At 35.6% G+C, this 25,909-nt stretch overlaps 1 long non-coding RNA gene across 1 annotated transcript; it reads left to right on the plus strand.

Annotated features, from left to right (window-relative positions):
* Positions 1–5,269: 5,269 nt before the first annotated feature.
* Positions 5,270–15,813, plus strand: LOC116531684. The gene is made up of 3 exons (XR_004260519.1): positions 5,270–5,579; positions 11,667–11,673; positions 15,802–15,813. It is a non-coding gene; the product is annotated as an uncharacterized LOC116531684 (long non-coding RNA).
* The last annotated feature ends 10,096 nt before the right edge of the window (positions 15,814–25,909 follow it).

Here is a 25,909-nt window from a genome sequence, read left to right on the forward strand (position 1 = left end):
TCAAATGTAAGAGGAAAAGAAATGCTGAGATGGGTAATGATAAAAAGTGGCCCAAGATGAAATAAAGCATGCAAGCGACAGAAATCAATTCCCTGACAATTGTGTATCCATTCTGGGCTCAAAGTCCGAGCCAACCTGGGCTTTTGTTCCACATTCTCAGGTCAGTAAATTCCTCTTATTTTCCCTGAAGCACTTCCTACTGAGGCATTGTTGGGAAGGGTGGAATATATTCTTCCTTCCAGATCTTAATGCTGCCAGCCAGCCAGAGTGGGAACTCTCAACAGGTGCTGGGGAGCACCAGCAAGATGGGAGTCCAAGCTAATGGAAAATAGAGCAAATGAAAGCATTTCCTAAGTGAGCGCTGTTTGCCCACAAATGTTTTGAGGGGGGAAATATAAAAGAAATCACACAAAATTATCTGCTTTCAGAGTCATTTCATTCTTCCAGGACAGAGATGGAACCTGGTGAGCATGGATAACACTTACTAATTTCAGTCTCAAACCAGATATAGTTATTTGTTTTACAGACTAAGAGAGGTTTAAAAGGTGGAAGTTACCTTTTGATGCAACCTGATGCAAAATGTCCCCTGCTTCCTGACACAGGATGTGCTTAGTTTCAGGTCTTACAAATAAAGGCACATTGCTTAACAGGATTATTCTCTCTCTCTCTCTCATTTTTCATTTTCAAGTCCCTATTAATAGCTCCTTCTGTAGGAGATGAGGGTGAATACAGAGAAGATGCTCCTCACTCGAGCCCATTCTATTCCTCTGTCTGGCTGAGCAGAACTTCCCCTTAGGCTAACACATAACTAGCTTACTCCGCTTTAGTCCTTGTGGGGGGATGAGATATAAATTTGCTTGGGGAAAGATCTGGAAACAAAACTAGGCATTGAAAAGGCAGGGCCAGCGCTCAGGTGAGGTGAATAAGGTAGTAAGGCACACAATTTAAGAAGTCACTCGAGTTCAGGGTCACACAATGCAGGGTTGGCCCTGGGAGTGGGGGCCTCCTTCAATTCTAATCCCTGGGTGTCTCACCTGCCTCACCCTAGTCTCTTCCCAGAGCCTCAGTGTTCTATTCATAAACACCTAGGTCGCCTTAATGTTTTATGCAGTCAGTTCACCATTACTTCGGGAGATATATATCTGAATATTATTCAGAATATTCAGAAGTTGTTTTATCTGTTTCTTATAATCTTTCACTGGCAATGGCCCCAAGCATGTTAACTTTGTATTTTCCTTATTGCCTCCTGCAGAGAATCTTAGAGGCACTGCAAGAAGCTAACATTAAGTGAATTTGAGAAAGTAAAATAATCTTGAGGTGTTAATGATCACCTCTGAAATTTATCTCTTTTATAAGTGTATTTTCTTGTTTTAATTTTCTACAAGTTTGAAATTTTGTATAAATTTGGATTCCTGAAATTCACTGTCCCGCAGACCAACCAGGAGGCTAAACAAGAGGAGCCATCACACTTTTTATTGTCAACCGATTCTGCATAAGATCTCCTTCAACACTATATGCTATAATGCAATGTTTTAAACTGCTGGCTGCTGGATTCTCAGGGATGAATTAATTGGGAAGGTACTGTTAACCACTTAGAAAAGTGGATTCTTTCATTCTAAGATTCTGATTTAGTACCTTGCCAATGAAGATGATCTTTATTAACCTGGGTAACAGAGGATTAGGATCCTTAGTCATTGCTGAAGGCTACGGTGACATGATAGCTGAATGCCTAAGAAGGATACTGCTTTTCACATGGTCAGCTGTATTCATGCTTTTCTTTGTGACTACTTGCTTGTATGCTTAGAAAGTATTTTCCTGTTTACCTGTATTATTTTCTTTTTGATTTCTCATTTAAAATATACTCAACTCTTTTATTCTTGTAGAATTTCTTTCTGTACATGTTCTAAGGAGAATGTCCAAATTAATTTTTCTCTGGTTAGTAAAGCAGTTCACCTAATATTATTCATTTTAGAATTTCTCAAGTTTGTGAATACATGAACCTTCTTGATCACATAAAAACCAAACTTTCAAATAATTGAGGACGAGAGGAAAAGGCTTATTATGCTACATTAACTGTAAAACAGCAGATATAAAACTCTAAATCAATTTGATTCATATATAATCTTATACACTATACATACATATATATAAAATGTGTTTTATTTATACATTAAAAAAGGCTAAAAATACTACTAATTTTTAGTAGTTTATGTATCTTGGGTGACAAAATTATAGGCAATTTTTATGTTTTCTATGTACTTTTTGAGTTTTCTGAATATCCTCAATGGGCATATATTATTTTTATAATAGAATGATAACAAGATTAAAATTTAAAACTTCCTTGCCTATTATATTAGCAAAGTGAAAAATATACATATGCAGGAGAATTCTGGGCAGATGGTGGCATGACTGCAAAGTTTTTCAATTCTGAATCCCTCCATAAAATTCAAGCAATTATATGGCAAAACATGAATAACACTGACTACAAAACTAGGTGAGAAGGTGTCCCCGCAAACCCTAAAATGTAAGCCACCAACAGCCTCAAAATCTCCGAGGTATTGGCATTTTTGTGGAGAACAAGAGTGAAAGTACAGGTCAGCATTTTATAGAGCTGAGAACAGAGAACCCTAAATGGTTAATGGGTATTCACTGGAAAGTGCCACAGGCTAACTAGAGAACAGCAGCTGAAATGAGGGTGGGGTTTACTCTCTCCCACATCGGATGAGTACAAGAAATCTAGGGCTAGAGAGGTGTGAGGGAGCTGCAGCCCTCAGCCAAAGCTCAAGATAAATTCTCAAAATAGCCAGAGCTCCTGCTAGGATGGGCCTGCCCCCAGGAATAACTGCTGGGAGTAGGATCAAAATTGAGCAGGAGATGGACACCAGGGACAAGGAAAGACAGCATTGCGTCGGAGAGCAGAGCTGGGAGACCTCAGGAAACAGGCTGCCTATTTTGGACCATTATGAAGCAACAGACAAGAGAGCTCTGTGAAGTTATAAAAGCTTTCCTGAACCACGCCCCATTCTAAAAGTGCAGAGAACCAATTACACATAAAAATGGAAAGGCAAAGCATGAAGGCCAAACACATAGTCAGTTATTTTAAGTAAAAAGAGAATAAGGGGCAGAATAAGATCTCTGCAGACAATGGAAGCATGCCAGAAAGATATGCTCCCAAACAATAATACTGTATCTACAATTTTAAAACTAAAAGAGATTAAGAAAATGATAGGACATTAAAGAACAATACAGATCAAAATTAGAAAAACATGAAAATGTGGTGACAAAACCTGAGAAAGAACTAAAAATAATAAAAAAAATGGTGATCGCCTTATAATGTTTTTTACCCAGTAACAAGAGAGACATAGATATGAGCATCAGTTGTAAGTTTATAGGAACCTGTAGAATTAAAATTGAGTGAGAGCTAAGAAGGGGAGGAGAGAATTCATAGGTACTACATATTTTGACAATGCAGATATAGTAGAACTCCAAGAAATATAGGAGGAGAATGTGTAAATCATCTGCAAAAATAATTGTCATATTTTCAGGAATCATATTTACTAATATTATTATTAGTATCAATATTATTATTTGGATACTGTTATAGGTATAATATATAAATAATCAAATGAGCAATTAAAGCATATTTTCATTCTATCATCCCTGCTGTCCTTGAGAACCAAGATTCTCTGTGTGAAAGGAAGGAGGTCCACATACAATAGAGAAAAAGTTAAGTATGCTTAAATTTGAATTAGAAGTAGCAAAATAAACGTATGCAGTCTTTTATCTTTATATATGTATGTATGCCTGTGTGTATTTCCCAGCTCTGGATGCTAATGAAGGGAGAAGCCTAGAGACAGTGATCCTCCCAGTAGCAATGAGCTAGTGCCCAGATTGTGGTATTGAAGTAAAATTTGTCTCTAAAAGAAACCTGGGCTCCATAAAGAAATAGCTGATTCTGGGCCTGGGCCCTGAAAATTAATATGAGCAAGAAAAACCTTGTCACATACCCAGAGTGGGTTGCTAGGAAGTGACCAAAACCTACCTGAGTCATGACAAAAGGACTTCAAAGACCGATTTAACGACCCTCTCACTTGCTAAAATTAATACAATTTATTGTTCAATAATGATAAAAAAACACAATGAATTGAAACTAATCAAATGTTTCGATTCATGTGTTTATAACATTAACAAAATTAATTGCCTTGAAGGATGACAGCAAACCAATTCATTATCTTGAAAACCAGTAAATCAGTAAATAAATGAAAGGACCAAGCATTTTCCTACCTTTCCTTTTTAAACTATACTGCCAGTTAGTTAGCAAATAGTGGACGAGGACAAATGTCTTCTTATAAAATGTTCCAATAAATAACCTGCAGTAACGTGTCTGACTGTTTTATGTTGACTGCTGACAACTTATAACCTCATAGCTCCTTTCCTTTCTTTCTGCCCCACATCTAGGCTACTAGGAAAGCTTGGTCTCGCCCCTTTGGCTCCTATAGAAGGTACAAAGCACACAAGCTTGCCTGTACACAGAAACCCTCACTTCAGTGCCACACTGTAATCCCAGCATAAACCCCTCGCTAGTCTACTTTTACTGCTCTCTCCAGCCATTTGTGGGACAGCTTGCAAAGCCAGCCCTGCTCACCTCCAAATGCCTCATGTAATGAACCTTCTTATCCCCTCTAGGTGTGCATGACATCATCGGCTCTGATGACCAATCAATTTTGGGTGGGGATCCATTCTGCTCTGTAGAATGATCATAATAGAGACAAAAATAAAAGGATAGACTTAGAATTCGATTTCCATTTTGTAACCCCTAATTAAAAATTGGGTCTATTCATTCAGTATCAAAGTCCGCCAACATCATAAAGCAAAAGAAAAACTAGGCATTGTATGTCTGCAGCAGGTTATTTGAAAACTTAGCTAAGATAATTGATAAAGGTGGTTATATTACAACAGATTTTCAACGCAAATGAAACAGCCTTATCTTGGAAAAAGATGCCATTTAGAACTTTCACAGTGACACAGTAAACATCACTGCCTGGCTTCAAAGCTTTAAAGGATAGGTTGATTCTTTTGCTAGGGACTAATGAAGTCGGTAACTTCAAATTGAAGCCAATGCTTAGTTACCATTCTGAAAATCCTAGAGCCCTGAAAATTATGCTAAATCTACTGTGTCTGTGCTCTATAGATGAAACAACAAGGCCAGATGACAGCTTACAGCATGGTTTAATGAACATTTTAAGCTCACTGTTAAGACCTACTGCTCAGAAGAAAAGATACCTTTAAAAATATTACTGCTAATAGATAACACACTTGGTCATCCAAGAGTTCTGGTGGAGATGTACAAGGACATGAATGTTGTTTTCACACCTGCTAACACAACATCCATTCTGCAGCCCATGGATTGAGAAGTAATTTTGAATTTCAAGTCTTATTATTTAAGAAATACAATTCATATGGCTATAGCTACCATAGATAGTGATTCCTCTGATAGCTCTGGATAAAGTAAATTGAAATCCTTCTGGAAAGATTTCACCATTCTAGATGACATTAAGAACATCTGTGATTCATGGGAGGTCAACATTAATAGGAATTTGGAAGAAGTTGATTCCAACTCAAATGGATGATTTTGAGGGAGTGTAAGATTTCAGTGGCAGAAGTCACAGTTGATGTAATGGAAATAACAAGAGAACTAGAATTAGTAACAGCACCTAAAGATGTACCCAAACTGTTGTAATCTCATAACAAAACTTTAAAGAATGAGGAATTGCTTCTTACCAATGAAACAAAAAAAAAAAAAAAAAATGGCTTCTTGAGATGGAAAGTACTCCTGTTGAAGATGCTGTGAACATTGTTGAAATGATGACAAAGGATTTAGCATATTTCATAAACTTAATTGACAAAGCAGTGGCAGAGTTTGAGATGATTGACTCAAATTTTAAAAGAAGTTCTGTGGGTACAATGCTATCAAACAGCATCACATGTTACAAAGAAATCGTTTGTGAAAGATCAATCAATGTGGCAAATGTAATGTTGTCTTACATTCAGAAATTGCCGCAGCCACCCCAACCTTCAGCAACCACTGCCTTGATCAGCCAACAGCCAACAACATTGAAGCAAAGCCCTCTACCAGCTAAAAGATTGCAACTCACTGAAGGCCCAGACGATCGCTAGCATTCGGGGCCAATAAAGTATTTTTAAGCTATATACATTTTTTAGACATAATGCTATTGCTCACTTAATAGACTATAACATAGGGTCAACATAACTTTTATGTGCTTTAAAAATGTAACAAAAGGCCGGGCGCGGTGGCTCAAGCCTGTAATCCCAGCACTTTGGGAGGCTGAGGCGGTTGGATCACGAGGTCAAGAGATCGAGACCATCCTGGTCAACACGGTGAAACCCCGTCTCTACTAAAAATACAAAAAAAAATTAGCTGGGCATGGTGGCGCGTGCCTGTAATCCCAGCTACTCAGGAGGCTGAGGCAGGAGAATTGCCTGAACCCAGGAGGCGGAGGTTGCGGTGAGCCGAGATCGCGCCATTGCACTCCAGCCTGGGTGACAAGAGCGAAACTCCGTCCAAAAAAAAAAAAAAAAAAATGTAACAACAAAGCCTGATGAAAGCACATCTGTTTCATATGCACCGGACAACAAAACAAAATGTGTAACTCACTTTATTATGACATTTGGTTTACTGCTGTTGTCTTCAAGAGCTCCAAGTTATGCTTTTACCTTACACCACGTCATGGATTATTATTAACATACAGAAAGGCTATCAGCTCAATATTAATACTATATGCCATTTATTGTACCCTAGAAAGTGTAGACAATGTGCTGAGTAGTTTGCATGTGTTATGTCTAATACTTATAGTGTATCCTTGCTCTCTTTCTCTCTCTTGCTTCCTCTCTATTTTGTCCCTTTGAAAATTGAGGCTCAGGGAACTTAAGGGATGAGGTTAAGTCCACATAGTTGTGGGCTGCCAAGTCAAGGTGACTGTATTCATAGGCCACAGACACACTTAAGGGTCTAATCATGAGATGAGAGAAGATGAAAGATACCTCTAGTTGTCATCAATATCTCCAAAGAATGGAATAAATAAGAATATCATCAACAAGCAATGAGCCCAACGTGGGGGGAAACACAGACAGCTAACAGCTACTTCAGCTGATTTGCTCAGCTTCATTTGAAAAGGAAATAAGGCAGAATGGAGCCCTTCAATCAGATGGTTTAATCCTATCTTCAGGGAAGGCAAAAATCGCTGTGTTAGAGATGAGAGTTCCCTTTTTTAACCAGTTAAAAACTCTTAAAACAGAGAAAACACAAAAGCTGATGAGAGAAATGGGGCCTGGAATCAGGCAGAGATTTTTTTTTTTTTCAGATTCTTGATAAACTTTGACTATAAGGAGATTTATTATTACAAGGCAAAGATAAATGAGCTATTAGTAAATGTATTAATGGGAGTAAAAGTATGACTCATACTTTTAATAATATTTTAATATAATTCATAGCAAAATGAAACAAATATCCAAATGGTTATCAATTTAAATATTTTATCTACAACTGTATAGATATAGAACTTTAATTTGATAACAGTCACTAAAAAATGAAATTTAAGGGGTGATTTTTGTCCTTAATTTTAACCATTAAGAGGAAATGGAAATTTAGGTTGTTTCACGAATTCACAAATAACTCAAACTAGTAACTGAGGTGAAAAGTAAAAATAAAAATAATTTAAAAATTGATTATTAATGAATATTTAGCCGGAGAAGAGTTTTTAAAATGATAAAGATTAGTATTTAAAAATGATAAAAAAATTTAAGGATTTTATAGATGCTGACATTTTTTAGAGAAATTTTAAAATTCTCACTTTTGTAAGAAGAGTTTATTTTATCACCCTGAGAGAAAAAAAACTGTTCTGGGTATTTTAAGCAAAATAATATTCAAATTTACAAGATTTTTATTGAATGCTGAAGGCCATTGATTCTCAATCATGGTTGCACATTAGAATCATCTAGACAGTTTTAAAAATGTTAATTCTGCCTCTTATTCCAGACTGATTGAATTAGAATCTCTAGGAATAGAGTTGGGCATCAGTTTTTTTCAAAAGTCCCCCAGATGATTCTGTTGCACTGTCAGGGTTAAGGGCCATTAAGTGAAGAGAAAATTGTAAACATGATGAGAGTCAGAACTATGTGTGATTTATTCGGCACAGTGCCTGGGGCATGGTAAGTGCTCAATAAAGATGGAGTAAATGGAGTAACTTAATAATTACGTGGCATATCTATAGTTAGGAAAGCCTACCAATGCTTCCTATCCCCATAATATCATTTTTAAAGTTGCTCATGCTGAGTGATAACTTATTTTTAGTTCTTCTTGACTATACATTCAAATAGTATTTTCAAATCCAAAATCTAAAGAGATGAAATATCCTTTGAAATGAAGCTGAACTTGAGTGTGCCTACATCTTGTCCTAATGGAACCAGCTGCCTGTCTTGTTAGCATTATAACAAGCACCTCATAGGTGGTGCCCCTAAGCACCTCATATGTGATGACACAGTGCTGTGGTTGTGGCCTGAGGATTCATGCCTTCATACATTTTTGATGGTGACCTGCTGTCACATACATTTTACCTTAGAACCAGGATATCCATATATTTAAATCTGAAACAAATGTCAATACTAACCTTTAATATGTGAAATAATCTCTGATATATTCTATGAAATTCATTAAAAATATTAGTAAACTCTCAATTTCATGATCACTAGGGAATCTTTAAAAAATTTTGAAAAATACTGCTGATGTATACTACTGATTTTTGTACATTGATTTTGTATTCTGAAACTTTGCTGAAGCTGTTTATCAGATCTAGGAGATTTTGGGCAGAGATTATGGGGTTTTCTATCTATAGACTCATATCATCTGCAAACAAAAACCAGTCGCAACAAAAACAAAAATTGACAAATGGAACCTAATTAAACGAAAGAGCTTCTGCACAGCAAAAGAAACAGAGTAAAAAGACAGTCTACTGAATGGGAGAAAATATTCACCAACTGTATCCAGCAAAAGTCTAATATCCAATGTCTACAAGGAACTTAAACAAATTCACAAGTAAAAAACAACCAACTCTACTAAAAAGTGGGCAAAGGACATGAAAAGATACTTTTCCAAAGAAGACATATGCGTGACCAAGAACCGTATGAAAAAATGCTCAGCATCACTAATTGTTAGAGAAATGCAAATCAAAACCACACAAGATACCATCTCATACCAGTCGGATTGGCTATTATTAAAAATCAAAAAAAGAAAGGATGCCAGTGAGATTGTGGAGGAAAGCCAATATTTATACATTAATGGTGGTTATGTAAATTAGTTCAATAATTATTGAAAGCGGTGCGGTGATTTCTCAAAGAATTTAAAACAGAACTACCATTTGACCTAGTAATCCCACTGTTGAGTAAATACCCAGCGAAATGCAAATTGCTCTACCATAAAGACTTATGCACATATATGTTTATCACAGCACTATTCACAATAGCAAAGTCATGGAATCAACCTAAATGTCCATCAATGGTAGACTGGATAAAGAAAATGTGATACATATACACCATGGAATAGTATGGAGCCCAGAAAAAAGAGCAAGATCATATCCTTTGCACCAACATGGATGGCGCTAGAAGCCATTATTCCAAGCAAACTAATGCAGGAACAGAAAAAAAATACCGTAGATTCTTAGTTATAAGTGGGAGCTAAATATTGTACATGTGGACACAAAGAAGGGAACAACAGACACTGGGGCCTACTTGAGGGTGACTGGTGGGAGAAAAGTGACTATTAAAAAATTCCCTATCAGGTACTATGCTTACTACCTGGATGATGAAACAATCTATACACCAAACCCCCATGACATGCAGTTTACCTAAATAATAAACCTGCACATGTACCTTGAACCTAAAATAAAACTTTAAAAAGAAAAAGAAAAACACTGCTATAATTGAACAGTGCACATAGCATGGCCAAGTTAGAGCAGGAATACATTTCTTACCATGGAGGAGAAAACGGATTTTCAGTGATTATAGCTAACTCATAATATTCTAGCATTGTACTCACTATAAATAGATATTTTACTGTTTACTCTTCATTTCTTGCAAGATGAATGTATGCCTCATTGAGGACAGGACTTTCATCTGCCCTCTACATCATTCTATCACCAACTAGGTGTAAAGATGGTGCCTAACTCATATTAGAAACTGAACACATGCTTGTTAGATTGATGAACACATAAATAAATAAATCACAACTATAGTTGTGTAAACAGTATGAAAGTTTCAATTATTTTTCAAAAGCTCTCAATTCCCAAGTCTTAGTTGTACAATTTGCATCCTCTTAAAGAGCCAGGCATATCATCATTATTTTATAAAAGGGTGCATGGTATTCAGTGAAAAATATCATGAAGCTCCTGAAACTCAACCAAGGATTTAAAAAATTTTCTTTGTCCTAAAGTTCATAGCCCTAAAACCAATAATAGTGCCCCCATTAGCTGAGAGATGGAGAGAGAGAGAGAATAATCTATTTTTTGAATTATTTTCTATGAATAACAATAACTAAATATCTTGGCAGGGAAGAAGGCAGGACTTGAAAGTAAAAGAGCCATTAAATCAAAAGCCTGGGAGCCATGAATGGTGAATACCAATGAGACCACCAGATTTCAGGATGGTCTTGGCCTCTGAGGGGATTGGGAAAAGCAAAAAAGACCAGTAATAGGAAAATGATGCCAAAAATGAGGAAATCATAGGTTACCTGGCAGGGTATCTAGGAGTAAAAGCAACCCAGGGAAAGAGAAAACAGGTGAGGGCATAGATCAATAGATATTTATCCACATACACACACAAGATATCACAGGTATACAAGTCACCAGAAGCCAGCGCTCATGGAGTTGAGTGACTCATAAGTTTCCATTCACACTCAGAGGGGGGTGTTGAACAATGAGAACACATGGACACAGGGAGGGGAGCACTACACACTTGGGTCAGTTGGGGGGAAATAGGGGAGGGACGGTGGGGGGTGGGGAGCTGGGGAGAGAGCAAGGGGAGAGATGCCAGATGTAGGTGATGGGGAGGAAGGCAGCAAATCACACTGCCATGTGTGTACCTATGCAACAATCTTGCATGTTCTTCACATGTACCCCAAAACCTAAAATGCAATAAAATAAATAAATGGGGAAAAAAATTAAAAAAAAGATATGTTGCACTTAGAGGTTTATAGCCCAAGCTCTGATATTGGTAGAGAATGAAAATCCATTCATTTACATAGTCAATAAATATTTATTGAACATTTGTCCTATACAAACATTAGGAATAGAATGGTCAGCATATTAAGGACAGTCCTTATGCTCATAACATTTCTATTGTAATGGGAAATGTAAACACCTATAATATTAACAAATTAATTGCATAATTAGTTATTGATTATAATTTTGAGAGTTATGAAGAAGATATTCAATGGTACCATAAACGCTTGAGCTATGGTCTAAAGCATGAAGAAGAGCCCACTGGGGCATTCCAAGCAGAGAGGACAGTCTTTGCAAAGGCCCCGTGGCAGTGGGAGTATGTTTCATTTGAGGATGGTGTGGCTAAAACACATGAATGAGGGTAGAATTACTAAGGAAGTCAGTAGGGTCTGGACCATCCAGGGACTTTCAGGGTATGCTAAGTTTTGAGTTTTGGAAACCTTATTCTGAGACAAAAGAGAAGCCACTCAAGGGTTTCGAACAGAATTCAGAGGGGTAGTGTTGAGGAAGGTCAGGGACAGGAATTAATGAGACTATCTGGCTCAGGTCTGTCCTGTGGTGAGTGTACCAGCATGATGGCTGTCAATTGTCATGACCATCTCTTTCTAATTCAGACTGACATAGTTCTGTTAGAACAGCTTTAGTTCTGTTACTGAATGATATTTTCATTGTATCCCTTGATCTGTCCAAATTACTGAATAAAGAAGTTCTCCAGTTTAAACCATTTCTTATTACAGAATAATTTTAAAAGGAAAAGCCTTTTCCTGTCTATTACTACTGAAGAAAATGTACTGAGAGACACTTGCCTTAATCTTGGGGCTGCAACTCATGCATTCCAAATATGATTTTCAATAAATCTGTTTAAATCCTCATTACATCTTCTCTTCCTTCCTTACGTATCAAGCTTGAGAAGACATAGATCCCTTCATTCAATAAGAAAAACCCACAGCACCATAACCTGAGGATGTAATTCCATCTATGTAGAAGTGTGCATATCTTTGTTAAATTTTATGAAAATGGAATTTCATTTTCCAGATGAGGAAAACAAGAGCCAGAGGCCTTGGGATTCCTGGCTTTCCAAAAAGCTCTATTTGGACAAATAGGATGTATATATATCTAACAGTTTTTTTAAGTACTGCTTTTAGGGTTAGATAAAATTAAATTATTCTATAAACTATGATTCTTTTACAAACCTATTCTTGAAAAGTCTAGGTGTAAGAAATCTGAACCTACATGAAAGTATTTAAGTTTGGTACCAGATCCAGCAATGATGGAAGATTACAATAATTCTTTTAAATATTTATTAAGCAGTTACTGTGTGCTAGGCACATGAGGAAGCTTTAGATGCATTATCTCATTTTACCCTCATAACTATTCCAGGAAATAGATACTATTAACATTTTCATTTTACAGATGAGGAAAATGAAGCTCAGAAAAGTTAATTTGCTGCCTGAGAATGTGGTAAGGCTGGGATCTGAACCCTGTTTATACAACTCAAACACTTCCTCTTTAATTCCAACATAATACCTAACACAATTAGATTAATTATCTATCATGTATAAATACAAGACCCTTTTTGTTTTTTTGCAGGTTCCTAGCACTGTCCAATATTGTAAAGTTATTAACTCAGGCTAGCATCTAGGAAAGACCATGACTTGAGCTCAAAGATAGAGCCCTACCCTTCCTCTCCTATAAAGGGATCAAAAACTCCAAAAGAATCCAAAAACAAGGAACAAAATTCTGTCATTAGTGGCAACATGGATGTATGGATGAACTTGGAGGATATTACGTTAAGTAAAATAAGCCAGGCATAGAAAGAAAAACACTGCATCTTCTCACTCACATGTGAAAGCTGAAAAAGTTGATCACGGAGAAGTAGAGAGTAGGGCAGTAGTTGCTAGAGGCCAGGGGAAGGCAGCAGGGAGGGCATTTACTGTTCTTTCTTGACAACACATGCCGTGCAGACACCACCATTAAAGCATTTTTATAGTGAGAAAAAATTATCCTTTCCACTTAAGCGGTAAGAGAGAACAATAAAAAAAAAAAAAGAGAGAAATCAATCAGAATGGCAAAATGTGGGTATTGTAAAATTGAGTAACAGGGGCATTCTTTATGGTATTCTCTTTACTTTTGCATATGGTTGAAAGTTTTTATAATAAAAAGTCCTAGATTTGGAAAATAAATTCAGGAGTAAAGTTGAAGCTTACAAAATCAATTAGCAGCATTTCTATACACAAATAGTGATCAAGCCAGGAAAGAAATTAAAAAGGCAGTCTCAATAGCTACAAAAAAATAAAATACCTAGGAATAAATTTAACCAAGGAGGTAGAAGATCTCTACAAGAAAAACTACAAAACACTGTTGAAAGAAATTGAATATTATCCCAATAAATGGAAAAACATCCAATGCTTATGAATCAGAAGAGTCAATATCATTAAAATGATTACATTGCCCAAAGCAATCTACAGATTTAACGTAATTCCTATCAAAATAACCATGTCATTTTTTACAGAATTAGCAAAACCAATCCTAAAATTCATATGGAATCAAAAAAGAGTTTGAATAGCCAAAGAAATCCTAAGCAAAAAGAAGAAAAGCTAGAGGCATCACATTTTATGACTTCAAAATATATTACAAGGCTATAGTAACCAAAAAAGCAGGATGTTGGTACAAAAATAGACACACAGACCAATAGAACAGAATAGAGAACTTACCAACAAAGCCACACATTTGCAGCCAACTGATCTTTGACAAAACAAGAAAGATCTTAGATTGGAGAAAAGGTAGCCTTTTCAGTAAATGATGCCAGGAAAATTGGAGAACCACATGCAGAGGAATGAAACTGGACCCCCATCTCTCATCATATACAAAGATCAACTTAAAATGGATTAAAGACTTAAATGCAAGACACAAAACTATAAAATTACTAGAATGAAATTTAGGGAAAAATCCCCTAATTCTTGGTTTAGGCAATGAATTTATGACTAAGAACTCAAAAGCACAGGCAACAAAACCAAAAAATAGGCAAATGGGACTTTATTAAGCTAAAAAGCTTCTTCACAAAAAAAGAAATAATCAGGATGGTGAAGAGACATCCTATTGAATGGGAAAATATTTGGAAACTATTTATCTGACAAGGGGTGAATATCCAGAATATAGAAGAAACTAAAATACTCAATAAAAAACAATGAAATAATCCCATTAAAAAGTAGGCAAAGGACATGAATAAACATTTATCAAAATAAGACATACGAATGGCCAATAGGGGTATAAAAATGCTCAATATCACTAATCATCAGAGAAATGCACATCAAAACCACAGTGATGTATCGTCTTATCTCAGCTAGAATTGCTATTATTAAAAGACACACACAAAAAAACAAGTTGGAGAGAATGTGATAACTCTTTTCTTCACATTCTGTTGAAGAAAGAATTGAAGAAAAGAGTTCTCTTTTCTTCACATTCTGTTGGTGGGAATTTTAGCTAGTACAGCCACTATGGAAAATAGTATGGTGATTTCTCAAAAAACTAAAAATAGAATTTCCCTTCGATCCAGCAATCCCACTACTAGGTATCTACCCAAAGGAAAAAAAATCAATGTATGAAAAGTGTACCTGCACTTACATGTTTATTGCAACGCTATTCACAATAGCTAACATATAGAATCAACCTGATTGTCTATCAAGTGTATGAATAAAGGAAATGCGACGTATATACAAAATAGAATACTACCAATAAAATCATGTGATCTGCAGCAATATGGATGGAACTGGAAATCATTATCTTTAGGGAAATAAGCTAGGCACAAAACGACAAATATCGCATGTTCTTACTTATATTTAGGAGTGGAAAATACATAATGAGGTTGGGGAAGGTGAGTGGGTGGGCGGGGAAAGGATAGAGAAAAGTGGGCTAAATGGTACAAACATATGGTAAGATAAAATGAATAAATTCAAGTTTTGATAGCGGAGTAGGACGACCGTATTTAACACTATACTGTACTTAAAATAATACTTAACATTGTACATATATTGTACTTGGGTGATGGACACTGAATACTCTGTCTTGATGGAACCACATTGTATACACTGCACATTATTTTCTAACAAAATTTTTCATGCACTCCATAATTTTTCACAAATAGAAAAGGAACAGGAAAAAAACTGCATCAGTATGGGAACTGCATCATACTCATGTTCAAAACTTCCATGAATTTCTGATATGGTACAGGAATTGCATGAGAAAGCGGACTAGCTTTGAGATAACTAAGCAGAAGTGAATCTGCAGAAACTGGATATTTCCTAATTTGGATTCCTATTGGAACAGGGTGGGGCAGGCTGCTGGACAGAGGGGTCTCCCTCTGAGTACTCTTCTACACTGCAAATTAGTCAACCGAATTAGCACAGCAGGCAGTGGTCTGTCAAAGGAAAAGCCTTGGGGAACAGGACTGCATATTGAGAGGCAGTTTAAGAGATGCTAGGTGGATTTTCCCTCCATCTATGATGCCAAGAAATAACAAAATGTTACCTACAGCAAATATTTCAGTCAGAATATGCAATTCATTCAGAATGCAAACGGTTTCTTAGAAAGACAGATAGCCTGTTTGAAGGGCAGAAGCATACATTTGTTTATTAACCTTGAGATTGTATGGGGAAGAATCCATTGACATTTGTGGCATGGAAAGAAAATGCTGTGGTATTTTTTGGTATTTAAGGTGCAGAAATTTGACTGTTTATCATTCCTTTTATACCATGTCTAAGGCCCACTCCCTTCTCATCCTCCAAGACCCAGCTCAAATGCCCATACTTACATAAAACCATTTCTTATTGCTCCACCCCAGTTTTTAATCTTCCTCAGCTAGAAGTAATATTTATCTTTCTTTTTGTTTGTTGATCACTATAGAAAATTTCTTCATTAACTTTTCCAGCCATTTTTTAACTGCCTCACTCCATGCCAGAGGCAATGACTTTCTGTTCTTACACTGAATATAAATGAAATAATATAGTACACAGTCTTAATGTTGTTTTATTCCTTTTCATTGCTAAGTAGTGCTTTATTTTGTACTATTTGTTTATCCATTTTCTTTTTAATTGACTTTCCTTATTTCCTCTAACTTTTTCTTCTAGAATGCTCTATATTTTTAAACTTTTATATTTAGATATATGATATTAAGTGAACTAATTTTTGTCCATGGTGTGAAATGGGGACTGAATCTTCTATTTACTCATACAAATGTCCATTTATTCTAGTACCATTTTTTAAAACAGTTTTTTCCACTGACTTTGTGCATTTAAGTTCAGTTGTCCATATATGTGTACATATGTATTTAGATTCACAATCTTTCCCATGAATCAATTGATCTTACACTGTTTTTATTACTGTAGCTTTATTTTGAAATAAAAAATATAAATTTTCCAATCTCATTGCTCTTTTTGAGACTATTTTCTTATTACAGACCCTTTAAATTTCATAAAAAATTTACTTTATTATATATTTATTTTCATAAGTTCAAATTTTATTCTAGATTCAGGGAGTACAAGTGCAGGTTTGTTACTTGGGTATATTACATGATGCTGAGATGTTTGGAGTATGACTGATCCCATCACATAGTGCTAAGAATAGTACCCAATAGTTTTTCAATATTTTCCCTTTCCCTTCCCCCAGTGTTTAGTTTTCACTTATAAGTGAGAACATGTGGTATTGGTTTTCTGTTCCCGAAATACTTTGCTTAGAATAATGGCCTCCAGCTCCATCCATATTTCTTCAAAGGACATAATCTCATTCCTTTTTATTGCTGCATAGGATTCCATAGTATATATATACCACATTTTCTTTATTCAATCCACCATTAGTGAGCACCTAGCTTGATTGTCAGCTATTGTGAACAGTACTGCAATGAACATATGAGTGCAGGTATCTTTCTGGTAGAAATATTTATTTTCTTTTGGATACATATCCAGTAATGGGATTGTTGGATCAAATAGTAGCTCTGTTCTAAGTTCTTTGAGAAATCTCCAAACTGCTTTATACAGTGGCTGAACTAATTCACATCCCCATCAATAGTGTATAAGCATTACCTTTTCTCTGAAGCATTGCCAGCATCTGTTGTTTTTTGGCTTTTTAATAATAGCTATTCTGACTGATGTGAGATGGTATCTTATTGTGGTTTTGATTTGCATTACTCTGATTAGTGATGTGAAGTATTTTTTTTCCCGTTGTTAGCCACTTGCATGTCATCTTTTGAGAAGTGCCTGTTCATGTCTTTTGCCCATTTTTCAATGGTGTTGTTTGTTTTGTGCTTGTTCAATTGTTTCAGTTCTTTATAGATTCTGAATATCAGGCCTTTGTTAGATGCATAGTTTGTGAATATTTTCTCCCATTCTGTAGATTGTCTACTCTGTTGATAGTTTCTTTTGCTATACAGTTCTTTCGATTAAGTGCCAATTGTTAATTTTTCATTTTTTTGCAATTGCTTTTGAGGACTTAGTCATAAAGTCTTTGTAAAACTGATATCTAGAAAGGTTTTCCTATGGTTTACTTCTAGGATTATAATAGTTTGAGATCTTACATTTAAAATCTCGAGTCCATCATGAGTTAAATTTTGTATGAGGAGTACAGTTTCATTCTTCTGCATGTAGCTAGCAAGCAATCCCAGCATCATATGTTGAATAAGGTGCCATTTTCCCATTTCCTATTTTTGTCAGCTTTTATCAAAGATCAGATGGCTGTACATGTGTGGCTTTATTTCTGGGTTCTCTGTTCTGTTTCATTGTCCTATTTGCCTGTTTTTGTACCAGTATGGTGCTGTGTTGGCTACTGTAGCCTTACAGTATAGTTTGAAGTTGGGTGATTTAATGATTGTGATTTTGTTCTTTTGCTTAGGATTGCTTTGAGTATTCAGGCTCTTTATTGGTTCCATATGAATTTTAGAATAGTTTTTTCTAGTTCTGTGAAAAATAACATTGATAACTTGGTAGAAATAACATTGGCTCTGCAGATGGCTTTAGACAGTATGGCTATTTTAACAAAATTGATTCTTCCAATCCATGAGTATGGAATGATTTTCTATTTGTCTGTATTGTCTCTGATTTCTTTCAGCAGTGTTTTGTAGTTTTCCTTGTAGAGATCTTTTACCTCCTTTTAAAGATATATTCCTAGACATTTTATTTTTTGGGCAATTTGTATTTTGGGCAATTGTAATGAGATTGCATTTTTGATTTGACCCTCAGCTTGAACATTATGGGTACATGGAAATGCTAATGATTTTTATATACATTGATTTTTTATCTTGAAACTTTACTGAAGTCATTTTTCAGTTTCAGGATGTTTTGGCTGAGTCTTTATGTGTATAATTATATTGTCTGTGAAGAGAAATAATTTGACTTCTTCTTTTCCTATGTGGGTGCCTTTTAATTCTTTCTCTTGTCTGATCGCTCTGGCTAGGACTTCCAGTGCCATGTTGACTATGAGTGGGAGAGTTCTCAAAAGGAATGAGTCTAGTTTTGCTTGTTTGTTTTTGTTTTGTTTTGTTTTTTATTAAGATGGGTTCTTGCTATGCTGCCTAGGTTGGCCTTGAACTTCTGGGCTCAAGTATTCTCCCACCTTGGCCTCTGAAAGTGTTGGGATTACAGTCATGAGCCACCACACCTGATGGAATGAGACTAGTTTTTGACTGTTGAGTATGGTGTTGGCTATGAATTTGTAATAGATAGTCCAGGGGCTTTGGGGGTTTGTAGGTTTATTTATTTATTTATTTTTACTGATTCAATTTTAGAACTCATTATTGTTCTGTTTCAGTTTTCATTTGCTTCCTAGATCAATCTTGAGAGATTGTATATTTCAGGAATTTATCCATTTCCTCTAGATTTTGTAGTTTGTGTGCATAAAGGTGTTCATAATAGTCTCCGAGGGTCTTTTGTATATCTGTGGGATTGATTGTAATGTCACCTTTGTCATATCTAATTGTGTTTATTTGATCCTTCTCTCTTTTATTCTTTGTCAAACCCCACTAGTTAGCTATCACTCTTCTTTATTCTTTCACGAAACCAATTTTTGTTTTCATTGATTCTTTTAATGGATTTTTGGGTCTTAATTTCATTCAATTCTACTTTGGTTTTAGTTATTTGTTTTCTTTTGCTAGCTTGGGGTGAGTTTGTTCTTGTTTTTCCCTAATAATTCAAGAAAATTTCCCTAATTTTGCAAGTGAGGTAGGCGTTCAGATACAAGAAATTCAGAGAACTTGTAAGATATTACATAAAACTAACATTACCCTGGCATATAATCACCAGACTGTTCAATGTCAATCGTAAAGAAAAAAATCTTAAAGGTAGCTAGAGAAAAGGTCAGGCCATGTACAAAGGGCACCCCTTGAGGCTTACAGTGGACTTCTCAGCAGAAGCCTTACAAGCCAGGAAAGATTGGAAGCTAACCAAGAATTTCATATCCTGCCAAACTAAGCTTCATAAGCACAGGAGAAATGTATTACCACTAGAGACAGAGAAATGTATTACCACTAGACTAGCCTTACAAGAGATCCTTAAGTGAGTTCTAAACATGGTAATTAAAGAGCTAGCCACTACCAAAAAAATACTCTAAAGTACATAGCCCACAGATCCTATAAACCACCCACACAATAGAAACTACAAAGCAACCAGCTAACAACTTCATGATAGGATTAAAACCTACATATCAATTTTAGCCTGGAATGTAAATGGTCTAATGCCCTACTTAAAAGGCACAGAGTGGAAAGTTAGATAAAAAATAGAATCATCCATTTTCTATCTTCAAAAGACCCATCTAACATGCAAAGACACTCATAGGATCAAGGTAAAGGGTTGCAGAAAGAAACATTATGCAAATGGAAAACAAAAAAGAGCAGAGGTCACTATTCTTATGCAAGATAAAGCAGAGTTTAAACAAACAACAGTGAAAAAAAAAAGACAAAGAAGGGCACTAAATAGTGATAAAAGGGTTCAGTTCAACAAGAAGACTTAACTATCATAAATATACATGCCCCCATCCATTGGAGCATACAAATTCATATAACAAGTACTTCTAGACCTAGGAAAAGACTTAGATAGCCACACAATAATAGCTGGGGACTTCAACGTCCTACCTACATTGTTAGACAGATCATAGAGGCAGAAATCTAACAAATAAATTCTGGACATAAATTTGACATTTGGTCAATTGGACCTAACAGACATTTACAGACTATTCCACCCATCAACCACAGAATATACATTCTTCTTATCAGCATATGGAACATACTGCAAAACTGATCACACGCTTGGCCATAAAGCAACTCTTAAAAATTTTTTTTTTAAAGTGAAAGCATACCAACCATACTCCTGTACCACAGTGAAATAAAAATAGAAATCAGTACCAAAAAGATATCTCCAAACCACACAATTACATAGAAACTAAACAACTTGTTCCTGAATTGCTTTGGGGTAAATAGCAAAATTAAGGCAGAAATAAAAAACAATTTGGAAATAAATGTAAACAAAGACACAACATACTAAAATCTCTGGAAAGCAGCAAAGGCTGTATTAAGATTAAAGTTTATAGCACTAAAGACCTACCATAAAAAATTAGAAAAATCTCAAATAAATCATGTAACATCATACCTAGAGGACTTAGAAAAATACTTAAATTTCAGATTTTAAATACCTATTAGTTTTTCATTTTCTTCAACACACCCTGCTGGGATTTTAATATTTGGAGAGAATAAGCACCTTGACAATTTTGAGGCATCTGATCCATGAAAATTTTATACTTCTCCATTTATTTGAATCTTACTTCATTTCTGTTTTGTAATTTTCAGTGTAGAAATATTGTACATCTTTTATTAGGTTTATTCTAAGTTGTTTCATATTTTGGTTGCTATTATAAATATAATTTTCCAATTCTTTATTATCAGAATAATATAAGTACAATTGATCTATGTATGTTTCATATATATTATGGCTATGTTATCAATAAATTGCCCTTCTGATCATTATGAAATGTCTTTGTTTTTCTCTGCTAATTCTCCTTGTTCTAAAGTCTACTTTTTCTGATATAATATGAACATACCAGCTTTCTTATATCTTGTGTATGCCTGGTACAATTATTTTCAGCCTTTTTATTTTCAATCCAACTATGTCTTTTAGGTTTAAAGGATATTTCTTGAAAGGATGTTTCTTGTAAAGAGCATATAGTTGGGTTTTGCTTTTTTTAGCCAGTCTGACCGTGTCTGCATTTTACATGTAGAGCTAATCAATTTGCATTTTAAGTATTAGCATGGTTGGATTTTATATTTAGCTTCATGGTATTTGTTTTTCATATATTTGTGTTAGCTTGCTAGGACTTCCATAACAAAGTATTAGCAACTAGATGACTTAAACAACAGAAATTTAGGACTCCAACATAGAAATTTTGGGAGGGTGCTAAATTCAGCCCACAACGATATCCCATAAATTCTTTGTTTCTTTGTTCCCTTTTCCTCCTTTCCTGCCTTCTTTTGGACAAATCAGGCATTAAAATATTAATTAATATTAATTAATGTTAAGATATTAGCTTTCCATTTCATATTATTTATTGACATCTTAGTTATATTTCTTTGTGTTAATTTTTCGTTGTTGCTCTAGAGATTATCACCTGAAACTTTAACTTTTCACAGCTACCTTCAAATAATATCATACTATTTGTAAGCACATGAAGGGTGTTTCAACATTGTAATTCTATACATCCCACCCTGACCTTTATGCATATTTTACTTCTACATCTGTTATAAAGCCCAGAATATATTTTTATTAGTTTTGCTTTAAAAGTCAATCAACGTTTATTGAAATTTTTAAAGGGAGAAAAAGTAAAGTCTTTAAGAAATTAAACTATATAAAACTGTATATCTATACGATATTAACTGGTAAATATTAAATAGTATTTTAAATAAATATAAAATACACACATATATTGTTGTTTTAATAATGATGTATATAATATTTTATTTCTATTCATCAGGTTAAAGATGCTGTCCTCTTGTTTCTGGCCTCCATTGAAACAGGAATTTCTTTTTATTATTATTATTTTACTTTAAATTCTGGGGTACAAGTGCAGAAAGTTCAGTTTTGTTACATAGGTATACATGTGCCATGGTGGTTTGCTGCATCCATTACCCCGTCATCTACATTAGGTATTTCTCCTAATGCTATCCCTCCCCTAACCTCCCAACACATAACAGGCCCTAGTGTGTGATGTTCCCCTCCCTGTGTCCATGTGTTCTCATTATTCAACACTCCATTATGTATGAGAACATGCAGTGAAACAGCAATTTCTAACTTTAGTTTCTGTGGCCATAGAGATGAATGGGCAAAGAAAAATTTCCCATGAAGGAAAGAATTTTGTCTTCCACGTCATATTGGACTTTGAAAATATCACTTCTCATCCAGACATGAGAATGCTGCATTCCTCCTTTTACCATGCCATAGCAAGCTCTCTGTCAAGGCTCAGAGGAGCTTCTTCACCCTGGATGAGAGATATATGTACAAATTTTTAACATCAAGTGAGTCTGTACAAGAAATCACTGATGGACTCTGTACTCCCCCTTGCCATTTACTCTTTGCAAAGAACTAAAGAAAATGGAAAAGGACAAGACAAAGAGAAAACAAGGTCTTTTAAAAGATAAGAATATTCTGGTTTACAGGAGTGACTCTGGTGAATGTTGGAGAAACGTTTTGGTGTGTAGTTTTGGAACAATACATGCGAGGATGGAGTGATTTTGAAGATCCTCTTTGTCTCACAAAGCACATTCATTCTGTCCATGACACAGCCTTAGGGCCTTGAAGGTAGAAATGAGAATGAAGATGCAATGTGCAATGTGTAGGCATCTGCGAATTAGCAAAGGCAGTGCTTTGCAAGCACTTTATCTGTCTTCGCTTCACCTACTCCCTGGTACTATCCTGATATGGCTGCTTGCATTCTGATCTGAGATTTCTTTTGAGGAGACCCTAAGGGCTAAACTATTTCACAGTATCCAAATGCTTGAATACAAAGTGGATTACTAAATTCAAAATGAGACTAAGTTGGGGTAAGTGCTTTATCTAAATTATGGCACTTTAAGATTTGTCATGTGCAAAAATATCATCTATCAGTGATATTCTGAATGTAATTATCTTAACTGATGATCTTCAATTTTTGAATATTAAATCTCCTTAGAATATGCCATTATGCAGTAGTCATTATGATCTGATAGATGTGACAAATATTCACATATCATATTTCCAAGCATGGGCTGATATTATGAATATATATAGTGAATTATGCTTAGATAATATTGTTATAGATATTTGTTTTACACAAGTGGTTAACACTTGGAGTGAACATTCACAGGTAGTAAATTGAGGCAAATTATATAATGCCAGAGACTGCTTTTTCATTATCATCAGTTAGGGACTTTTTGTTGTAAGAGATAAAAAAAGAAAAAAAAGCCAAATTAAGCAAAATATGGGAGTGAGGAAGGCAGTTCTTGGCTCACAAACCTGAAAGATTTTGGAACATTACTGTGTTTAGGTGATACTTGATTCAATAACACATATGTTATAACCAGAGCCTGATTTTTCTTTTTGCTCTATTTTTCATAGTGCTGGCTTCATCCTCAGGCTTCACATATTGCCACTTTCCCCATTCCAAGCCCTCTTATCTTTTTCATGAACAGCTACTGCTAGTTGTAAACTCACAGCCTTAAACCATTGTCCAAGGGAGGAGGAAGACCACTTCTAGTTATTCCTGAACAAATCCCTAAATACTCTTTCCCTTATTGGCTCAGATTTGCTGATATGTCCATCCTCAGATTTGCTGATATGTCCATAATTTTATGGTTGACATAAGGAGAGGAGACCATAATCAGCTTAAATCAATCAAGGCCTGGTCTTGAAATACAGAATAGGTCAGTTGCACCAGAACCACATAGTGTCAGAGGGAGGGAGGATGGGTTGGTGCCCACCATTCTCTGGGTACCCTGGCCTGGCAAAGGATTAGCATTTTACTGTCTGGGGATGGTGACATTTGAAGCTCAATGTTTCATCATATTCAATCCTTTCCTTGTGTAAACCCCAGGCTTTGGGATTTTCTCTATCAAAACGGATACTCCCATTCAGGGGACCCACAGATATATCCTACCCTTAACAGGGGCATTTCCTTCTTACTGGGCAAGTTTTCCTTCTAGGGATGAGTGCTTCTAATTCAAAGGCCTCTAGGAACAAAATTAAACAGTGTAAGTTTCATTTCAAAACATACACTTAGCTATTTTACTACTTGGCACACTCTCACTGCAGACACTGTAGGAGACACTGCACATTCTGCTCCATTCCTATCTTGGAAATAACCCTTTTTCTAATCCTATACATGTTTCAAGGCCCAACTCCTGATCTCCCCTTAGAAATTCCTCCACAATTGCCCGGATCCTCATAAATATTTTCTTTGGGTGATCTTTTTTGTTTCAATTATTTATCCTGCTCTTCCTTGTCCTGTCTTCCCAACTGGGTTGTTAGCTGCTCAGAGGAAGAGACCTTAGCTTCTACCTTTGTGTAGTCTCAGAGCCTAACACAGTGGCCTTGAACATCATTCAAGATTGTGGAGCTCTCATTTCTTAAAGGGAATCAGAAAACTGTATACCACAAGAGAAAGCAGTTTGTACAGTTCACATTTCAGGACAGTTGTCTTTGGCTGAACAGTTTCAGGCTTATTCTGGAAAATTGCATTGCTCTAAACACTTCTCACACTAAGGAGACTGAAGATCTAGGGCCAGAAATATTTCCCTTAGCAGTTTTCCTCTCAGCTTCATTCCTGGAATGGGAATGGGATAAGCATTTGTAGTATCTGATTGTTGTGAGAGTTACAGCAGGCTGGCAAAAAGATCACAGACCTTGGAATCACACAAGACTCAGTTTAAATTCTAAGTCAGCCACTTACTAACTGTATTATCTGAAGGGAATTACTTAGTGCATTTAAACATTAACATATTCCTTATAAACTTGAAAATATGATTTCTACATTCAAATATTGGGAAGTATTCCTGACTTTACCACAACAAAATATACTTTAATACAATTTGGTTTGATGCTAACCACCTGAAGTTAGCATCAGATTACAAAGGTTTAAGGACATGGCTCATAACAAGACTATATATTAGACATCAATGATAAATTATGTGGATCCACAAGCCACCTGCATTCTGACCAACAAATGACCAATCCAAGAGTTTTCTACTCTGGCCATTGTGTTTGATAATTTGCTAGAATGACTTACTGAACTCAGAAAAGTAATACATGTGATAATAGCTTTATTATAAGGTATACCAATAGGGTGAGGTCTGGGAGGAAACATGGAGCTTCCATGCCTCTCTCTGTAGACTGAGGGGGAATCACTGCCTTGGCACATCAGTGTTTTAATAAATCAGTAAACTCCACTGAACCTTGTTGTCTAGAGGTTTTATTTTATTTTATTTATTTTTCTATTATGCCTTAAGTTCTGGGATACATGTGCAGGTTTGTTACATAGGTATATACGTACAATGGTGGTTTGCTGCACCCATCAACTCATTATCTACATTACATGTTTATCCCAATGCTATCCCT

This window comes from Sapajus apella, unplaced genomic scaffold (assembly GCF_009761245.1).
Source record: "Sapajus apella isolate SASKATOON/1434 unplaced genomic scaffold, GSC_monkey_1.0 scaffold71, whole genome shotgun sequence".
NCBI classification, from domain to species: domain Eukaryota; kingdom Metazoa; phylum Chordata; class Mammalia; order Primates; family Cebidae; genus Sapajus; species Sapajus apella.